This window comes from Lactuca sativa, chromosome 5, assembly GCF_002870075.4.
Source record: "Lactuca sativa cultivar Salinas chromosome 5, Lsat_Salinas_v11, whole genome shotgun sequence".
Taxonomy (NCBI): Eukaryota; Viridiplantae; Streptophyta; class Magnoliopsida; order Asterales; family Asteraceae; genus Lactuca; species Lactuca sativa.
This window is the reverse complement of record NC_056627.2, coordinates 238376488-238396599: the sequence shown is the minus strand read 5'-3', so window position 1 is coordinate 238396599 and position 20112 is coordinate 238376488. Positions and strand designations below refer to the sequence as shown.

General features: G+C 39.5%; 1 long non-coding RNA gene across 1 annotated transcript; it reads right to left on the bottom strand.

The window, feature by feature from the left end:
- Positions 1-345: 345 nt before the first annotated feature.
- On the bottom strand, positions 346-1552 carry LOC122198085 (uncharacterized). The gene is made up of 2 exons (XR_006191923.2): positions 966-1552; positions 346-788 (listed from the first exon to the last, which is right to left on the bottom strand). It is a non-coding gene; the product is annotated as an uncharacterized LOC122198085 (long non-coding RNA).
- Between the last annotated feature and the right edge of the window lie 18560 nt (positions 1553-20112).

Below are 20112 nucleotides of genomic sequence, written 5' to 3'. Positions count from 1 at the left end.
GATCATGGAATTCAGATATATGTCTCCCCCACCAAGAATCGAGGTATACATCACGATAAATAAATATACATAAAAATATATTGTAGTTATTATTGTAAAAATGTTTATAAGATATATATTGGCAAGACCACTATAAATGTATATATAATTTGATGACGTATACAACTTCAAAAGATCCACATTAATAGTATAATCAAAATGTAGATATGTTATATAATTAAATTTTATATAACAACACTAAATAAAATGCAAGAAGTTAATGTTTGGCTAAAATGAAAACTACAAGTTCAACCAAAATATATACAAGTTAACTAAAAATCCTTCATAGATTTCAACACTTCCAAATTTTCTTTCCAAAATCTGATAATATCATTATAGATTAACAAATATCCCTACACTCACAAAAATCAAATCCTAAATTTGACACCAAAAATCACAATAAAATCAAATAAAAGATTTCATATACAATTGCAAAAATCTAATTGTGTAGAAAGTCCCTTTCCTACACACACACACAAAAGAAAAGGAACATATTATGTGCACACTAACCTTGGAGAACACTCAAACACAAAGACAATTCTATACTCAGACTCAACCAAGATCAAATCAAACAGTTTCAAGACTAAAAAAAAAAAAGCAAACATACAAACAAACAAAAAACAAAACCAAACAATTACACTCAAAATACTTTCTCCCTTTCCTCTTCCTGTTTCGAGTTCCAGCGAAGAACTGTTTGTTCATACGTTTTCCAGTCAGCAAGAAGGGCAGCAACACCATTTATTTTTCTCCTTCTCCCATGTCAAATACCAGAATCCAAACAATCATTAGTTATCTTCAAACAATAAAACCCATATCCCTTTCATTATCATCAATTTTTCCAGAAAAACCCAAACACAAATTCTTTCCTTTGATTACTATCATGCAATCAAACAAAAACAAAAAGAAGAAAAAGAATTTTATTTTACCTGTTGGCATAGTTCACCGGAGAAGAAGAAGCAGCAATCCACCAGCACCACCGAACCTCCTTTAATCATTGTTCTTTTTGATCTCCTGTTGCCAAAGACGAAAAAAAAAATAACAGGGGAGCTGCCGGAGCAGCCCCCGTCCACGCACCTGCAAACATCAAGAATGAAGAAAGCAACTGCCACCGAATCGCTTACGGGAACTGTCGTCGCTCAGCGTCCCACCGCTCGCACCCTCCTCTTCCCCTCACGTCTAGCAAACCCACCGAACACCCGGTCACCATCGCTGCTGCTGGTTGCGAAGCCTCCCAGACCCTTTCGGACCTCTTTCCCCTTCGCTACTACTTCCAAGACAGAAGACGACCAGCCCTGCTGCTTCGTCTCTTCCTTATCGTCCAAGGATCATAGTCGCCTCGCTTCTTCACCCATCTCAATCTTCGGCCTGGCCAACCCCGGAGGCACTCAGTTCCCTTCGCGAGATGACGACCACCATCTGGCCTCGAAGCCGCTTCACGCTTCCTTCTCGCTATCTGATTTCATTGCTCCCGTATCCCCTTTTCTTTCAAGCCTGATCGATCAAGAAATGACGGGGCAAGTTAAAAACCCTAATTTCTATTAAGTTCGATGAAATGACAAAACTACCCCTATTATTAAAACATCCCAATCCCTAAATATTGATTCAATTTATTCAAAAACAACCCATTTTTGGTAATTGTTAACCAAACAGTCCCGTCTATTCAAGAAGTTACATACCAGCCCTTATATATTTTGATTATACAAACAAATTACCTTTTTATGCAAAAATACAATAAACATAGTTTAGAAAATTTTTGTTATTTAACCATTTACCATATGGTTAAGAATAAACCAGTGAAAACTTTTCGTGTACATGTTTTGATTATTTTATCATGAAATATCCGGTTCACACCACAAATACTACATTATACAAAGTTCTATAATTTCCATGTGACATAGAATATTATAACAAGAACGTTATGAAACTTTGTAGTATTTCAAGGATTCAAAGCTATTATTAAACATGTTTATTTATATGTTTAAGTACACTGCGTTTATACATGTACATATGTTCTTTAATTTGAAACATTCATTGTTATAAAAAACGAGTACATTACATTTTTACATATATGTTAAACATACTCAGCTTTTATAAACCTTATACAACGTATTCATTGTGCTTTTACATATATGTTAAACATACTCGGCTTTTATAAACCTTATACAACATATTCAATATGCCTAGTGACTTACCCACAAGTAAGTTAGGATTGAGAGTTATTCACAAACTTCTTAGTTAAGGGATTTTTAGTGAGACACTACGTTATTCATTAACTGAGTTTAAATACTTAACATACCCATACTACTATAATCGTTAATCTTCGGAGCGAGATACATATGTATAGATCAATACGGGGTTGACATACCCACCTACGATTGCTAGCTACAACCCTCGACTGATCAATCAAAGTGAGCGATAGGTGTCTACAATTTTACTACAACGTCCTATGAAGCATTGTAGGGGGTACATTCAGTCAGGTAGGTCGGTTATAGGACTCACTAAAAACATAACTAGAATATCTCTCTCTCACACACTACAGCCGTGGGCTTGATTGCTTTCAAAACAATTTTTAGGTATGGAATTACTTATGCAACATAACAATTTGGTTTTAAAGGATATTCAAAGGTTTATTACGAACACAGTTTAAAGTATGGATTTACTTATACAAAAGTGACATTTTGGCTTTAAAGGATTTATTACAAACACAGTTTAAAGTATAGATTTACTTATACAAAAATATATTTTGGGCTTTAAAAGACTCATTCCAAACACTATTTTAACTATCGTTAAACATACAAAGATAATACTTTTTGGGCTTTTTAAAAGTATTACCGTGGTTAGAAGAAAACTTGTAACGCTCACCAACCTTATGTTGACCCTCAAAACTACATGTATTATCAAGAAATCATTAAACATACATTCAAGAAGGATTAGATTACAAGTGACCTAGTTTACTTATTGTTGTATTATACGCTTATGTGTTAAGGCAATTCAGGTATTATTATTATTTGTAAAAACCTTGTATTCAAATATCAAGATGGAAGATGAATGATATTTTTTTATTGTTGTACTTGTGCTATATATTCAATTTGCATGTGATCCATGAACTTAGTCACACGGCTCGGCGTGTTTCGCCGCCTCGGCCGGGGGTGTAACAGATTGGTATCAGAACTAAATTGGCTATAGAGAACTCATATCCTCGAAAGAGGAATACAACTATATCAACTAGCTTCTAATAAAAGTATTATTAATATAAATTACACTACTTCTTGGCTACTTATGGTATGGGGAATCTGGTTTGAAATGTCGCTCGGGTTGTTGGATTACAGAATGGCTAAATTGCTAAAATGGTCCTACCCTTCGGTGTTTCCTGTCTGACCCTCGTCTGTGCTTGGTAGTCTTCGAGTATAAAACAAATTTTAAAAATACTACAAACTCCACCAACAATAATATCTAAGATTTATATATATACTCTGACCCACGATCAAAACACTTAATAGCACCTGACCCTTGTTTGTGCTTGGTAGTCTTGGTTTTGATCCACCTCCTGATTCACCAACACCGCCTGGATTCATTTGAGACATTGCAGCAGCCACAACAGATGTAACTACCACCTGGAACATGACGGGATCGAACTGAGGATGTGGCGGCGGCGTAGGATTATTGTTCTGCTTATTAGGTCTCTTTCTGGGGGGCATCTTGTTCTAAAATAACCAGGAAGAAGAGGATGGTAAGTCCCTTATATTTTGAACCAAGAGATATGAAACAAGATATATCTCAACCTGATAGATAATGTGTTCTACTAAGTAATAAACAGAGAAAGATTACCAAGGCAAGTAAATTATCGCTAGGAAGAAATGGGTAGCAACACTTGGAATGAATCTCTATATTGTATTCGGCTCTATGTAAAATACTCCTATAGTATTTTAAGTTGTATGTTTTGTTCTGTTGATATTTTGATGTGTATAGCTTGGTAAGTTTTAGGCTTGCTGCAACACCACGATCACTCCAAGATACATGTTGGTCATATCTCAAATAAATATAGTTGATCAGGCTATATTGATCCTAGACATGATTACATAACTACCCAGCTTTAACCGCAGTGTCCAACATCCAAATACTTTTGTTTTGTTCTACTTATGATACTGTTTCTGGTACGTAGGTATACTTGTATACTTCTTATAAAATACTTATATTTTAAAAGTATACTTTTAGTTCATAGCACTTAAGCCCCTTAGTGTTTATAATTGTATACCATGTAAGGTTCGATATACTTAGTTCACTATAAACAATAGCTCTAGTACCAATCTGTCACAACCCTAAACCAGAACGGCGGAAACGTTCGGGGGTGGATGACGTCATCTGTAGTATCATAACAATTGCATCATAGTAATCATAGTAAACACAACCATTACATTGAATACATATAGGAAAAGGTATTTACATCTGTTTGATTAATTGTTTGCATACATCAAAATAAAGCAAAAATATAAAAGACGTGTCCTTATATGCTTCGCCTTCTCAAAAAGCTACAGGAGTACTTGTGTACTGATTCCATGAGAATACAAGCAGTTTTGAAAGAGTATCAACATAAACCTGGTGAGTTTATAAGCATGCTTTTGAAGAGAAAACATGTTGATGAATCTATGAAAATGTTCGTATGTTTCCAAGAAAATCCAATATTTTCTTTAGTTGAAGAATGATAAACCAGTTCCCTCTATGACTACTTAGTTCATACTAGTCACGTATAAACCAATATCGAATAGACAGTGGATTATGTGGATCTGCGCTAAGTCCACAAACAAACAAGGAACAGGAAATGAGGCGGAAATCACATATTCCACAGTCTATCGAATATTCTTCATATGTAACCCTGATGCATAAATTAAGGAGTTATAGAACTAACTATGAATGTTTGTTACTGTATCTGTTCTGATTGAAAACCCTGGCTACCACCAGTATGTATAGTTTGTTCTATTTGAAAACCTTGGCTACCACCAGTATGTATAGTATGTTCTGTTTGAAAACCCTGGCTACCACCAATATGTATATTATTTTCTGTTTGAAATCCCTGGCTACCATCACTATGTATAATAGTTTTATGATTTAAAAGAAAACCTTGTATTGTATCCCTAGAATCTTCCAGTGTAATGGACGGTAGTTCTATTAATTAAAATAAAACTAATGAATAATGAAATCCCACAAACAAAGGTTAGTTTATATTATTATGAGTCATATAACCATTCTTGATATGACCTAGTGACCTCAACAATGTTCTTTAGGCGTCGGACGGTATGATATTTGTCACCCCAGGCATGCCTGCCTAACTGTAGCTTGCAGTTCAGGTGTGGGATTGTCAGTCCCGAATAGATCTATTCACAAATCTCATGCTCTCCCTCCAGGAGACTCTAGTTATACTATAATAGGATTTAGTTATGTACACCAAAGGGTACAATTTTGAAGATGTTGTCTCACAATCTTGTATTAACTAGTTTACATGTAGTATTGTTCTCTTGTATTTGAATCTGTGTGTACACTGTATAGGTAATACTTATACTTAAATAATTGTTAAATGTTGTACTCTTGTAGTAATGTGTATCATAAACTAAATCTGTCATATTTTATATGTTTAGCAATGTATAATCCTGAATTCGTAAAACTGTGTATTGAAAACCCAAAACTATACCTATTATAGTTTGCCTGAATGTTGTATACTTGGTTCGTGTATTGTTCTGAAAACTATTTAATTATCATTATACGTTGAAAAATGTCCCTTATGCTCAGCATGTTACAAAAGAGATAACATATCTTAATATTTTATAAAACATGGATTTCCTTTAGTTATATTAATTGCATAAGTTTTAAACTTGTTGAAATATTTTTGTGTAAGTTCACAAAATCATTTGTGTTTCGCTTGTATTCCCCCCCCCCCCCTGAAAACATTTAAAAACAATAAAAGCATAAGGGTATGAACTCATTGTTAGTTGTGTACAAGCGTTGAATCAACAAACCAAAATGAAGACCCTCGAGTTGTAGTGTGGCACTTAACGGAATCCTAATAACAATTAAACACATTTGTGTATCTAAATTAGCGATTTCATTAGATAAAGTGTTAGTAAAACACTTGCTTTCGGTTAAGTAATGTTACCGGGACTTGATTGAATCGAGGAAAGTGGGTTTTCAGCCAATTGCACCACTTAGGGAGTGTGTTCGGCCGTGAAGGGAGTGTACGGCCGTGAACCGTGTACTGTCGTAGACTGCCTCTAAAAGGGGTGTACGGCCTTTGAAGGTGTACGGCCGTGAACGAGTGTACGGTCAATGAAGATTTGCAGTTTTGAAGGGTGTTCGGCCGTACACTCAAGAACAAGGATGCTGGATTTTGGTGAAAAACGTGTTCTAGATGCTCCAAAACTTCTCCCAATGATGATTCTCGATGATTTTCGGAAGAATAGAGGTGTTTTCGGGGTGTACGGTCAAGAGTTTAGAGTGAGAAAGAGAGAGTGTTCGGCCAGAAAAGTGTAAATGAAGGATGGGGGTCTCGTATTTACAGACTGGGGGTATGGTCGATGGTGGGGTCCATTTGGCACCAACCGCACACGGGTTTACGACCGTAAACCCCCAGTCGGCCATGAAATCGGTCTTGTTAGAAGAATTCCCATTATTTCGCGTGGTTTTGGCTCCGACTAGAAAAGGGTTCGGGTTGCCACATAATCCCCCAGTTAGAGTGAATTTTGTCCCGAAATTCAGACACAGAATACAAATCATGGACTCGGATATAAATGAGGGTACTTCTGTTTCATTGAATCTTTGCGCTCCCAAGTGAATTCAGGTCCTCGCTTGGAATTCCAGTGAACCTTCACTATCGGGATACGACTTTTTTTCATTTATTTGACTTCCCGTTCCATGATTTCTACAGGTTCTTCCATGAAGTGTAAACTCTTGTCTAGTTTGATCTCATCGAAGGGAATCACAAGTGTCTCATCGGACAGACACTTGTTTAGGTTCGAGACGTGAAAGACAAGATAAATGTTACTAAGTTCTCGGGGTAAACGAAGTTTGTATGAAACGGGACCGATCCTAGCGAGAATCTTGAATGGTCCAATGTATCTTGAATTCAGCTTTCCATGCTTTCCGATGCATATCGTGCCTTTCCAGGGTGAGACCTTCAAAAGAACACGCCCACCAACCTAGAACTCCAAGGGTTTTCGTCTCTTATCGGCGTAGCTCTTTTCTCTATCTCTTGAAGCCTTTAGTCGTTATCGGATTTGTACGATCTTTTCAGTCGTTTCTCGGATGATTTATGGGCCAGTGAGAGAGCTATTGGGGACTTGACCCTTAACTAGCTGCGTGTCGCCCACCTAAGCCCAACACAGAGGATATCTGGACTTATCGCCATAAAGAGCTTCAAACGGCACAACCTTGATGCTGGTATGGTAGTTGTTGTTGTAGGAAAATTCGAATAAGGGTATATGGATGTCCCACGACTTACCAAAATCAATGACACATGCTCTCAACATGTCTTCCAATGTCTGAATGGTCCTCTCACTCTACCCATCTGTTTGTAGATGATAAGTTGTGCTCATATCCAGTTTAGTTCCAAGAGCCTTCTACGGTGACTGCCAAAATCTCGAGGTGAATCTGCTCTCTTGATCGGAGATAATGGACACAGGAACACCATGCAGACGAACTATCTCTTGGATGTAGATTCGTGTAAGTCTCTCCATTTTGAAGTTTTCTTTGATTAGTAGGAAGTGGGCAGATTTAGTTAATTGATCGACAATTACCCAGATGGCATCGTGCCCACTAAGAGATTTGGGCAACTTAGTGATGAAATCCATTATGATTCTCTCCCACTTCCACTCAAGTATTTCTGGCTACTGAAGAAGACCAGAGGGCTTTTGATATTCAACCTTCACCTTGGCGTAAGTCAGGCACTTGCCCACGAAGGTAGCGATCTCTGCTTTCATGTTCGGCCACCAATATAGTTGCTTGAGATCCTGATACATCTTATTTGAACCTGGGTGAACAGAGTGTCTAGTCTTGTGAGCTTCATTCATGACGTCCTCCATGTACCCGCCGTATTTCAGGGTCCATATCTGGTTCATGAAATAGTAGACTCCATCACCTTTGATTTCTAAGTTCTTTTCTATCCCTATCAAAGGTTCATTCGATCTGTTCTCTCGTTTTAAGGCTTCCTGCTGAGCCTCTCTGATTTGAACGGATAAATAGGAATGGATAGTTGTTGGGTCGTGTTTTGTATTTTGTGTTGCGTCTATTGGGCTCGTTAGCTAGTCCAATATGTTTCTCCGGAATGGGCCTGTCCATCCGTGAGTTTTGTAGGGTTTAGTATATATAGGTGCTTGCATGCATCTTAGAAAAGAACGATTAGAGATTTATTATTCAACAAGTTTATCGTTTTTGTAACCCTAGAATCCTCTACAACGGAAGTTCTTAGTCGAGCTCTGCCGAGGATTGAGAAATCTAATCATTCGACACATCTTGATCCATTCTTGTGTTATTTACTGTTTTTACATTCATTGCATTACCTGTTACGAAGATCTAATCGATCATCAAGTTTATTTTTAACTTATCAATTGGTATCAGAGCAGGAGGCTGTGTAATTCATACACATCTTTTCTGTGAAAGAGGTTGCGATTAGGGTTATTCCGCATTAACTAATATTTATTGAGCCGTCATCCCATAATTGACGTAACTCAGCATTTATATGTTTTGCCCTAATTTTATATATTACAAGTCTGATCTTTCAAACAGGTTATACGATCAAGCATGGACGAGTCACAATCAAATCCGATCAACATCTCAAACAGCATTGGATCAACAACGAAGATTCCCATTCTTTACACCCAGGATTATGAAGTATGGGCACATCACTTCGAAGATTATGTCATTGGATCTAAAGACATTGGATATCTTATTTGGGAAACAATTGTATCTGGACCATTCGCTCATTCAGCTACGTCAAAAATCATTAAAACTCAGAAAGAGTATAATGATCTGTTAAAGGACGTAAAAGATATTGCTCAAGACGAAAAGGATAAATTTCAGTGCAATATTAAAGCATTGAGACTGATTCGATTCGCTCTTCAATCTGACACATTCAGGCTAGTGAGTTCATGCAACACTGCTAAAGAAATATGGGATAGGCTGCGAGAGCTATATTCCACAGACGAAGATCTGGAGCATTCCATTCAGACCTTACTTTTGTCTGAGTTTGGCGAATTTAAGCAGAATCTCGAGGAAACTGTTACACAGACGTTCGATCGCTTCAATCATCTTCTTAGTAAGATGATCAAACACGATATAGAAAGGAAGTTGATTGAACAAAAAGTTACGTTTTTGAATGGTCTTAGATCTGAGTGGAGAGCGGTTGTGTCCACTGTTAAAGCTCATGAGCAATTCAAATCTTATTCATTGGCAAAGTTGGTAGGGATTTTGAAATCCCAAGAAAAGATTGTCTTACAGGAGAAAAATGTGGTCTCAAGCTTGGGATCCTTGGCCCTTCTGTCTAAAAGCAAAAGTGTGGTAGAAGATGAAGACCTTAACTTAGAAGACTATGACCTTACCTCTGAAGATTATGCAATGATGGTGTCAAACCCAAAGAGGTTCATTAAGAAAAGGTTTCCTACCAATAAGAACCGAAATTGGCAGGGAAGTTATAGTTCTGAAAAAGTTAGGGAAGAACCGAAGGCAGAAGTACCAAAGAAAGAGGCGAAAGCTGAAGGAGATTCTGGTGTGAACTGCTACTATTGTGGAGGAAAGAACCACTATGCCAAAGACTGTGTCCTAAAGAAAATGGCAGAAAAGGATGAAGAGAAAGATGAAGAAGCTGTGTTGATGAAAAAGCTGGAAGAGATCAAGAGAAAGAAAGTTGCCACTAACCCTTCAATGAATGCTTTAATTGTGTAGGGTTTGGCAGCAGATGATGAGTTCGGTGGCGTGGAGGTCTGGTCAACCGACTCTGAGGATGATGAAGTCAGAAAGCCATCTCATGGAAAGGCTTATGTTACGAAAGGTGAAGAAAGCGGTGGAAAGTGTTTGATGGTGACGGATGTATCATAAATGAGGGGATACAATACAAACGGTGGGAATGAAGAAACGAAGGAGCGAGAGGACTTGTGCTTCACAGCAAAACCTCTCAGTGTGCAGTTCAATGAGCTTGATGAATTAATCAAGAAGGTACAATCCATTTTTGTTTCATTCAAAGTCCCACAAAATTCATATGAAAAAGAACTAAAAACCGTAAATTCAAGAATCTCATATCTAGACAGCAGTTTAACTCAAACACGGGTCACCAGTTCTAACCTAACTGACCAAATAAGCAGGGTGTCATCAAAGAGTGAGGAACGGAGGATGTGGATAGAGCTGAAGGAGTCGGAGTTGATCAAATCCAAGGACGAAAACATTTATTTACAAAGAGACAATTTGAAACTTTTGAAACAAAGAAATGTTTTTTGTTTAATTGCTAAGCGTCTTTATTCTAACATCACTCAACTTCATTTGAACTGTGAAATAGGGCAGAAAATTCGTCGCATGATTTTGCCCTTCCTTGAGTTTAAGGAGGATGAAATTGATGCTGAAGCATATAATTGCGAAAGTGTAGTTTCGTCTGATGATGTGAATCCGACTTATATGTATGGACTAAACAAAATCGAATCTTTCATAAAGTCCAAGGACCATAAAGACATGCTGAAAACCTTTTGGTCGAAAATGATAAATTAAAACTAAGGACCAAAACCATACAAAATTTGACTCTTTGAATGCCAACTTAAGCTCAGAAAATAAAATTGATGTTGAAAACGCATCTGAGCTAAATTAGGATGATGATATGAGTGAAATTTCTGTAAAGGATGAAGTTGATTGTTCTGAGTTTGTCAAGAGCGAACCCGAAAACCACAAAAATCTTATTTCAGAAAATTTTGTGGAGTTTGCTCGTTTGTCCCAAAATAAGTCCCCGATCCTTGAAGAAAAGGTTGTTGTATACCAAAAGGTAAGGACGACTCCAAATCATGTGTATAAGGTCACAGGAGTAACTGAACATCAGACAGCTGAACTCACAGCCATTGTAAACGAAGATAATACTGATGGTTGTGATGAGTTCTTCTGGTCTGCCCCTATAGATAATGCTGACGAAACCGTTGGTCTGTCAGAACAGACGTCCTGGAAAACCAAAGGAAGATATGTCCCAGAGCCACTGAACAAGCCTGATAACTTCGATGTGCCAAGTACTAGTGGTACAAAAGAAGTTCCTGTAGAAGAAGTCACTCCTTCAAGCGAAAAGTCATCTGTTAAAAGTGAACAGGCTGACAGGAAGCAAAAGCAAAAAGCCAACATCCACCGATAACCGAAGCAAGTGAAGAATCAAAAACAGCAAAGGAATCAGAGATACAAGAAGAATCTCTCCGAAAGAAAACAGTTTTGGCGATCTCAAAACGCACATTTCTCTTATCATGACAAAAATTCAAAGTCAGAGAAAATTGATGTTAGACCGCAAGAAAGTAATAACAACCGAAAGGACAGGTTCGGTTCTGAAGATCATAACAACCGAAAGGACAGGTTCGGTTCTGAAAAGTATAACAACCGAAGGGAAAGGTTCAGTTCAGAGAACACCAGCTACCGAAAGCATAGGTTCGGTTCCAAGAGTATAAGCGACCAAAGTTCAAGGTTCGGTCCCACTAATGACCAAAAACAAAAGGGTCAATTAGAACCTCAATTCAAGAAAACCTCTTAGTCTAAATTCTCTCGTTCTAATTCTTCTAATTCTTCTCAACCCCATTCTAAATCCAATTCTGTTTGAACTCCAAACCAAAATCTTCAACAGATTGGAAAGGAAAATTGAAGGTTTCCTCAGTCAAGAATGATCAAGAGCACTCTGAAGCCCAAACGTCAAAACCTGAATCCAAACCGACTGTAACAAATCCCAACAAAATTAAAGTTTTCACCATTAAAAAGAAAGATGAAACAACTTTAATAAAAAGAACATATCTTGTTGACATCTCTCTTACTATTCCTGTTCCTATGAAAGGCTCACGTGGACCCAAGAAACTTTCGGTTCCTAAATCTGCTTGATTTTTGCAGGTTATCAGTGACGAGCAGTTCGACGAAGAATGGTATATTGACAGTGGCTGCTCACGTCACATGACGGGAAGGAAGGAAGAGCTGAGGGAATTTCGATCTCTTTCAAATGGTGGAAATGTCAAGTTCGGGAACAACTCATTCGGCACGATAAAAGGTTATGGAATGATAACAAATGGAGACTTCACGATTAGAAAGGTTGCGTACTTTGAAGGACTACAACACAACCTCATCAGTGTATCTCAGCTTGTTGGAGGTACCGGTCTTAAGGTCTCATTCGAAGATGAGGGTTCGGAGATAATAGAGAAGAAAACGAAAAGAGTAATTCTCAAATCAGAGCACAAAGGCGAAATGTTTCCCCTGAATCTCAAACCCATCAAAGGAAATCCAACTATCTGCCTTTTATCCAAAGCACAATCTAACAAAAGCTGGCTGTGGCACCGAAGGCTATCTCATCTCAACTTCAAGGAGATCAACAAACTAGTCACCGGAGGTTATGTTCGAGGTCTTCCATTGCTCAAGTTCGATCGAGAACATTTATGTGCTGCGTGTGAAATGGGGAAGCAGAGTCGTCAAAGTCACCCATCGATTATAAACACTAAAGTTGTTGAACCACTAGAGTTAATTCACATTGACTTGTGTGGTCCATCATCTATCGAAAGCATCGGCGGTAGCAATTATATTCTTGTCATTATTGTTGACTTTTCACGTTTTACATGGGTGTTCTTTCTGAAGCACAAATCTGAAGCAACTCTCAAGCTAAAGATGTTCATCAAGCAGGTTGAAGTGCAACTGAGGGAAGTCGTTCGCAACATCAGAAGCGACAATGCGCTGGAGTTCAAAAATAAAGAATTTGAAGACTTTTTGGCAGAAAAATGAACCAGTCACAACTTCTCAACTCCCTACACCCCTCAACAAAATGGGATTGTCGAAAGATGAAACCGATCTTTGTGTGAGGCGGCCCGAACCATGCTAAGTTTTGCTTCCTTACCTTTATATTTTTGGGCTGATGATATTGCTGCAGCATGTTTTACGCAGAACAGGTCCTACCTCAATAAGCGCTTTACTCTCACTCCTTATGAGATCATAAAAAACAGGAAGCCAAACGTCAAATTCTTCCATGTATTCGGCTCACGGTGCTTCATCTTCAACTCTAAAGAACATCGTAACAAGTTCAACGTCAAAGCCGATGAAGGGATTTTCCTGGGATATTCTCTCACTTCGAAAGCCTACCGGGTATTAAACAAGCGCTCAAGGAAGATTGAAGAAACATATTATGTGACTTTTGATGACAGCTATGTCAAAAAGCTGAAGGCCACTGAAGAGACAGTTGGAGAAATTTTCTCTCAAACAGGCCAAGTCACAGCCTCGATTGCAAATATGTTTGAGCAGTTTGTAGAGTTATTCGATGAACCAGAGAAGCCTAGTCTCTCGGAAGCTAATGTAGCAGATAACAAAGTAGATCATCTGAAGCAACTCGTCAAAGATGCCGCCAAGCAAATGAATGAAGGAGGATCAATTCTAAACGAACTTCCACAGCACGGTGCTTCAGTTGAAGGGGAGGATCCACCTTCTTCAACACAGTCGGGCTCACATGTTGAGGGGGAGAACTGCTCTCCAGCTGCACCCGAAAGCTTAGTTGTACCCGAAAGCCAATCTGCACCCAAAAGTCCTATTGTACCCGAAAGTTCAACTGCACCCGAAGGTACTGCAACACCCGAAAGCTCGACACCACCTGACACTCCTGTAGCTCTGGAAAGTCAAGATACATCTGAAAGCTTATCTATCGAGGGGGAGAATGCCGATATGTTTTATGACGATGATAGTCAATCTGAACTAGAAGAGATGGTAAATGCTGAGTTGGATCAATCCTATGATCCAAATTACCCTCCTCTTGTCAAATGGACCAGAGATCATCCTGTTTCACAGGTTGTCGGTAATGTCTCTGAAAAGGTCTTGACCCGATCTCAACTGAAGGCAAAGCAAACTTCTTTATTTTCAAAAGTAGAGTTCTGTATGTTTAACTCCTTTGTCTCAAAAGTTGAACCAAAGACAGTAAACACTACTCTTGATCACTCCGATTGGGTTCAAGCTATGCAAGATGAACTTAATGAGTTCGAAAGAAATAAAGTTTGGCGCCTCATTCCAACTCCTCAAAATGCCTCGGTTGTTGGTCTCAAATGGGTCTTCAGAAATAAAATGGACAAGGAAGGCAATGTGATAAGAAACAAAGCTCGTCTAGTGGTGAAAGGATACTGCCAGGAGGAAGGAATCGACTATGAGGAAACTTTTGCTCCTGTAGCTCGGCTGGAATCCGTTAGAATATTTCTTGCCTATGCTGCACACAAGAACTTTGAGGTCTTCCAAATGGATGTAAAGTGCACATTTCTAAATGGAGAACTTGAAGAAACGGTGTACGTGGAGCAACCTCCTGGATTCGTCAATGAAAAATACCCCAATCACTATTATATTCTGGACAAAGCGGTATATGGACTGAAACAAGCACCGAGGGCCTGGTATGAAACGCTAACCAAGTTTTTAAAGATGTCCAAATTCAAACAAGGTTCGGTTGACCCAACGTTCTTTCGTAAGAAGGAAGGTAACCACCTTATGATTGTTCAAATCTATGTCGATGATATCATCTTTGGCTCAACGAATCCTAGCTTAACGGCTGAATTCAAAAAGCTGATGGAGACTAAATTTGAAATGAGCTCAATGGGTCCGATTAACTTTTTCCTTGGTTTAAATATTAGACAGGGACCCGAAGGCATCTTTATTAACCAGGAAGCCTACACCAAGACTCTCCTTGCAAAATTCGGCATGATGGGAGACTCAAAGGTTAAAGTTCCAATGGCATTCGGCACCAAGCTCACTCCATCCTTGGATAAGCCAGCAGTGGATATTACGCTATATCGCCAGATGATCGGCTCTCTAATGTACCTTACTGCTAGCAGGCCTGATATAATGTTTTCTGTTTGTTACTGTGCTAGATTTCAGGCGAATCCTCGTGAACCTCATATGCTTACAGTGAAGAACATACTCCGGTATCTGAAACGAACTACCTCTCTCGGCTTATGGTATCCATCCAACTCAGGTTTCTTTGTTCAAGCCTACTCAGATGCAGACCTTAGAGGTTGTGGACTAGACAGGAAAAGCACCACTGAGGCTGCCAATTCCTTGACGGGAAGTTGGTTAGCTGGCAATCAAAGAAACAGACTTGTGTATCTCTGTCTACCGCTGAAGCAGAATACATCGCAGCTGCCTCCTGTACATTTCAAGTGATTTGGATCCAAAGCCAGCTCCGAGACTATGGACTCAATATGAAAAAGATCCCACTGTATTGCGACTCTGAAAGTGCAATTAGGATCTATCATAACCCAGTGCAACACTCCAAGACTAAGCACATAGCACTGAGGTATCACTTCATTAAGGATCATGTGGAAGATGGGAACGTCGAAATTCACTTTGTTCGAACCACTGATCAACTGGCCGACATCTTCACCAAAGCTCTTCCTGAAGCATCTTTCAACAAAATTCTACAAGGGCTAGGTATGATGGAATCGGAGTCAGTACCAAAGATTACTTCTCAAGACTAAAAGTTAGAAGCGAATTAGACTGAATGTTCGGGTTCGGGTCTCATGTATGCTGAAATGAACCGAACGCTCATGTTCGGGTCTTAATCCGGTGTACTGAAAAGAACCGAACGCTCGGGTTCGGTTGTATAATCTGATTTTCGCTTATCACTCAAAGGTAGTTTCTTTGGTTGTAGATCTTTTGTATTATTTTTCCAAATTCATTTATTTTATTGTCAAAGTTATTCTCTTTTTCAAACCTATTTTCTTTGGCAACCGAAATAGACCGAACGTTCGGGTTCAGTTCCAAAAATTTTTCTCACCCGAAATAAACCGAACGCTCGGGTTCGATTCCAAAGTTTTTTCTTAACCGAAATAGACCGAACGCTCGGGTTCGGTTCCAATTTTTTTTTGTATTCATTTTTTATGTCTAATTTTTTTTATTCTTATTATCAAAAATTCCAAAAATATTTTTCTCTTTCATAAATTAAAAAAAAAAAAAAAACTCCAAAAAAAAAAATATTTTGTTATTTATTTTCTTTTTGGCTCTTATTTTTTATATGTCTGCTTATGGGTACTTCATTTCATTAGCTAAGTGTCCCTAGAAGCATGCTGCTGTATGTATCCAAAGCCTCACCTGATTCTGAATAATAGCCTTAATGACTTGGTATAAACAAACCTTGTCTTCCCAATTAGGCTCTCATATTTATTCTAAGCATTAGCTACCTAACTCTCTTCTCACATGAGATAAGAGTTTTCTGCTTGGTCCTTATCATCACAACAAAGGTACTTTGGTTTCTTCACACCATCTACATTACATTTCTCCATCTTATTCGCTTCACCAACGTAACCCTTGAGACTCTCAGAAATTACAACTGAGGTTTATGGTTACACAATTTCTGTGTTTATGATCTTAGTGTCGTGCCACTACGCGCTAAGTGAAACCCAAAACTCAATACCCAATACGCATTGACGGTGAACAATTGATTTGCTCTAGTTTTCACTAATGAATTGACGGACGTACCTCCATGAAATCTCTATTTTTCTTTTGAGTGATTCCTATGAAATTGTTAAAATCAATAACATTTCTTCCCTTGGGATCCAGTTTTAATTTTTGTTGAGATTTTATAAATTTCCTTGCCAAATAAAATTATCTCCAACCTACTTGTTCAACAGACTACACCGGTCTCACAAGTACTTCGTTCGATTTCTGTCTTATATCAAGATTAGGAATTCTGAATCGAAGCGAAAGCCACCCTCATAAGCCTAATTAAAAGAAGCCTTTCAACACTTCTTAACAAGTGTCTGATCGTTATTCAACGGGAAACCACACAAACACTTTAAGGTCTCTCTTGACTTTGAAGGAAGAGATTCGTGCCCGGGATCCACTGGTTCGTGTCTTAATTGACATCACATACTCCCTCAAAAGTGTTGTTTTATTTCTTTTTATTTTTTACACACTCAACACGAAAATCTTTTTGATTTTCCAAAATTCGGGTTTCATTACTTTCAAGGAGTTTTAATTGGCTTGGTTGTTATAAAAGATTGTGGTGAATTTTAATCCACGTGGGAGAATTTTTAAAGATGCCGTTACAATTTAAAGGGATAAGATCATAAAATGCTGACTCAGGCGGGAGATCAATCGATTTGACTTCAAACGGCGCCAGGATGTAAAGCGTGCGAAATGGAACCGTTTCCTCTCCAAACGGCGCCTGATGGGAAGGCGTGTAATTAGGAACTGACACTCTCTCTCATGCGTGATCATCGTCAGCGCCAACTGTCACGCGTCAGTCTCTTCCGAATAACTCTTTGTTTTTCAATCGAAGATTTGGGAAAGATTTTTCTCTCTCCTTTAACCCCAGTATAAAAGGCAATGTAAACTATCATTTACCTCTTTACTGCCTTATATTTCCAGAGAACAAGAACTTCCTTCAACCGTTACTGTTCATCATCTCTCCCATCTTCATCTCAACGATGGCGGATTCTTCCTTAGTTCACGCAACATCCCACATCTTGCCCATTCGCCCACAACAAAATTTGATCATCGATTTAACACCTCATTCGTATGACGCATTCATGTTCCCCATCATCAAGTTCCTGAAGTTTTCTCCAATTGCTCCTGCTTTTTCCAGGGCTGAAACTGTTCCAGTGGAGTTCCTGTCACAAATCTTTGCCACCACTCACTACGACAAGGTCATCGATAGGATTTTCTTCGATGTCTTCGAGCACAAGGCATCGATTTCAAAGCAGCGGTTTTGCTCGTTGTTAGGGTTTGACGCGGATTCTTCGAGGGTTAACCCTGAAATGATTCCGATGGGTCACTTGTTCAACATGTTCTACAACATGGGGTACACTGAGGTGCTCACTACAGTCACGAAATTCAAGAATTCGTGTCTGCCCCCACAGTGGAATGGGATGTTTACTGTTCTATTCAAGGGTTTATCTGAAAGAAGTGTCGGATCTAATGGGGCCAGTCGTTTATTTCTCTCCATCATGTATAGGATCTACAATGGCATCAACATGGACTACGGGTCGGTCCTATGGCAACAACTTATTCAAAGTCTCTCCTCCACTTCCCGACACTCAGAGATCTCTTATGCTCGGTTCTGGACCATTGTAACGAAATGGGTGATGGACAAGTACGATGTCCCCATTGTCGCTGGTGCTCCAATGTCTTCGATTGGTACCTTCCATACCACGAAGATCATTGTGTCGGACACTTCCAAGTTTCCCTTCAACGGGTCTATCCCGGAAACGATGTATGGGGATGTTCCTGCTGATAGCCAGATTATCAGGACGTACAAGGAGTTCAAACGCTCTGGTCCGAGAGAGCTTACTCCAGAGATGGTGAAGTCGATTCATGAGGCTATTAAGCCTGCCCCCAGAGGAAAGAAGGCTGATAAGGGGAAGCAGGTTGCAAAGGGAGCAAAAGGCCCATCTCCCAGGAAGAGGAAAACCACCAGAGATGCCCCATCCCCTCCAATGAAGAAGCGCAAAACCCAGCCTAGGCGAAAGCTGATCATCGCTTCGTCCTCGAGCGAATATGAGGAAGAGGGTTCAGATTCTGATGGATCTCAACATGGTAACACTCCACCACATTCGCCAATCCCAGAGATTCATATTTCTTCTTCTCCAATTCCATCTCCACAAGCTAAAATCCCTACTTCCATTCCCCCCATAACTTCCACTACACAAATACCAACCACTTCCATCCCAATACCACCACCCATATTTACCGACGCAACCACAACCACCACTGCAGAAGTGAGAACCAACGTATCTGATATGGGGGTTCATACTGACGCACCCGAAACCACCCTAGCACCCGAACCCACACCAACAACCGAACACACCACCCAACCCGAACCTACCTCTACTACCGAACCTCCAGCTTCACCACTACCATCTTCTCCTGCTCACACATCAGAGGAAGAAGAACCACTCCTTGGCGGGGAGAATATGACTTTTGACTCGGTCTACTATAGCCCGTTTCAAGTGCAAAGTGATGACGATGACGACGCTCCTGTCACCAAAAGGCATCTCAAGGAGCTACATGACAAAATTGACTCGCTCATCGCCTCCTCTTCCACTACTCAGTCATCCATATCTGAAGCTGCAATTCAGAAGATTGTTGACGCTTTCTCCAAAGCTCAGCAAGCTTCCCTTGATTCAGCCACCATCGCCATAGATGCCTCCACCAAAGCCTGTCAGGCTGTGACCGAAAAAGTCGATAAACTATTTACTGATGCCTCTTCCCTGTTGAAGTCTTTATAGGAAAGTGCTGAAGCCACAAAGACTATGCTGGAACCTGTTATCAACCAATTGGCTACATCAGTAGTTTCTGAGCTGAAGTCGTTCGCTTCCCTCAGACAATCCATTTCTGAAGACAACTCAGCTTTTAGAACAACTATCGAGGAGCGTCTCTCCAAGCTTCAAGAAAATTTGGCTGCCGATAACACTCTCATGGATGCTCTCACAAGGAAAACCACTGCTCTGAAGGTCAAGAGCATTCAACTCTCCAACTCTCAACAGGACATTGAATCTCTTCGATCTGAAAGAGAGGTCATAAAATCGTGTGTTTCGGATGTCCACTCTGCTATCTCAAACATCCTTGAAGCACATGATCCCATCCTTAATTACACTGTGAGGCGTGACCTTGCAGAGAAGCTCGCTCCCGCCCTTGCTCTACTCAGTAAAATCGAAGGGATCCTTGATTTCGTATCCATTCCGAAACAAGGGGGAGAGAAGGAAACTATGTCTCAGCCGCCTCCTACTTCCACAGCAACACACACAACCGAACCTCCTCCAGTAGGCCAAGCCTCCGGTTCTGGTGTGAAATACAAAGGCAAAAAGATTGCTGAGGAGAGCGAAGAAGAAGATAAGGAGACTATCGCCAAACTTTTGAAGC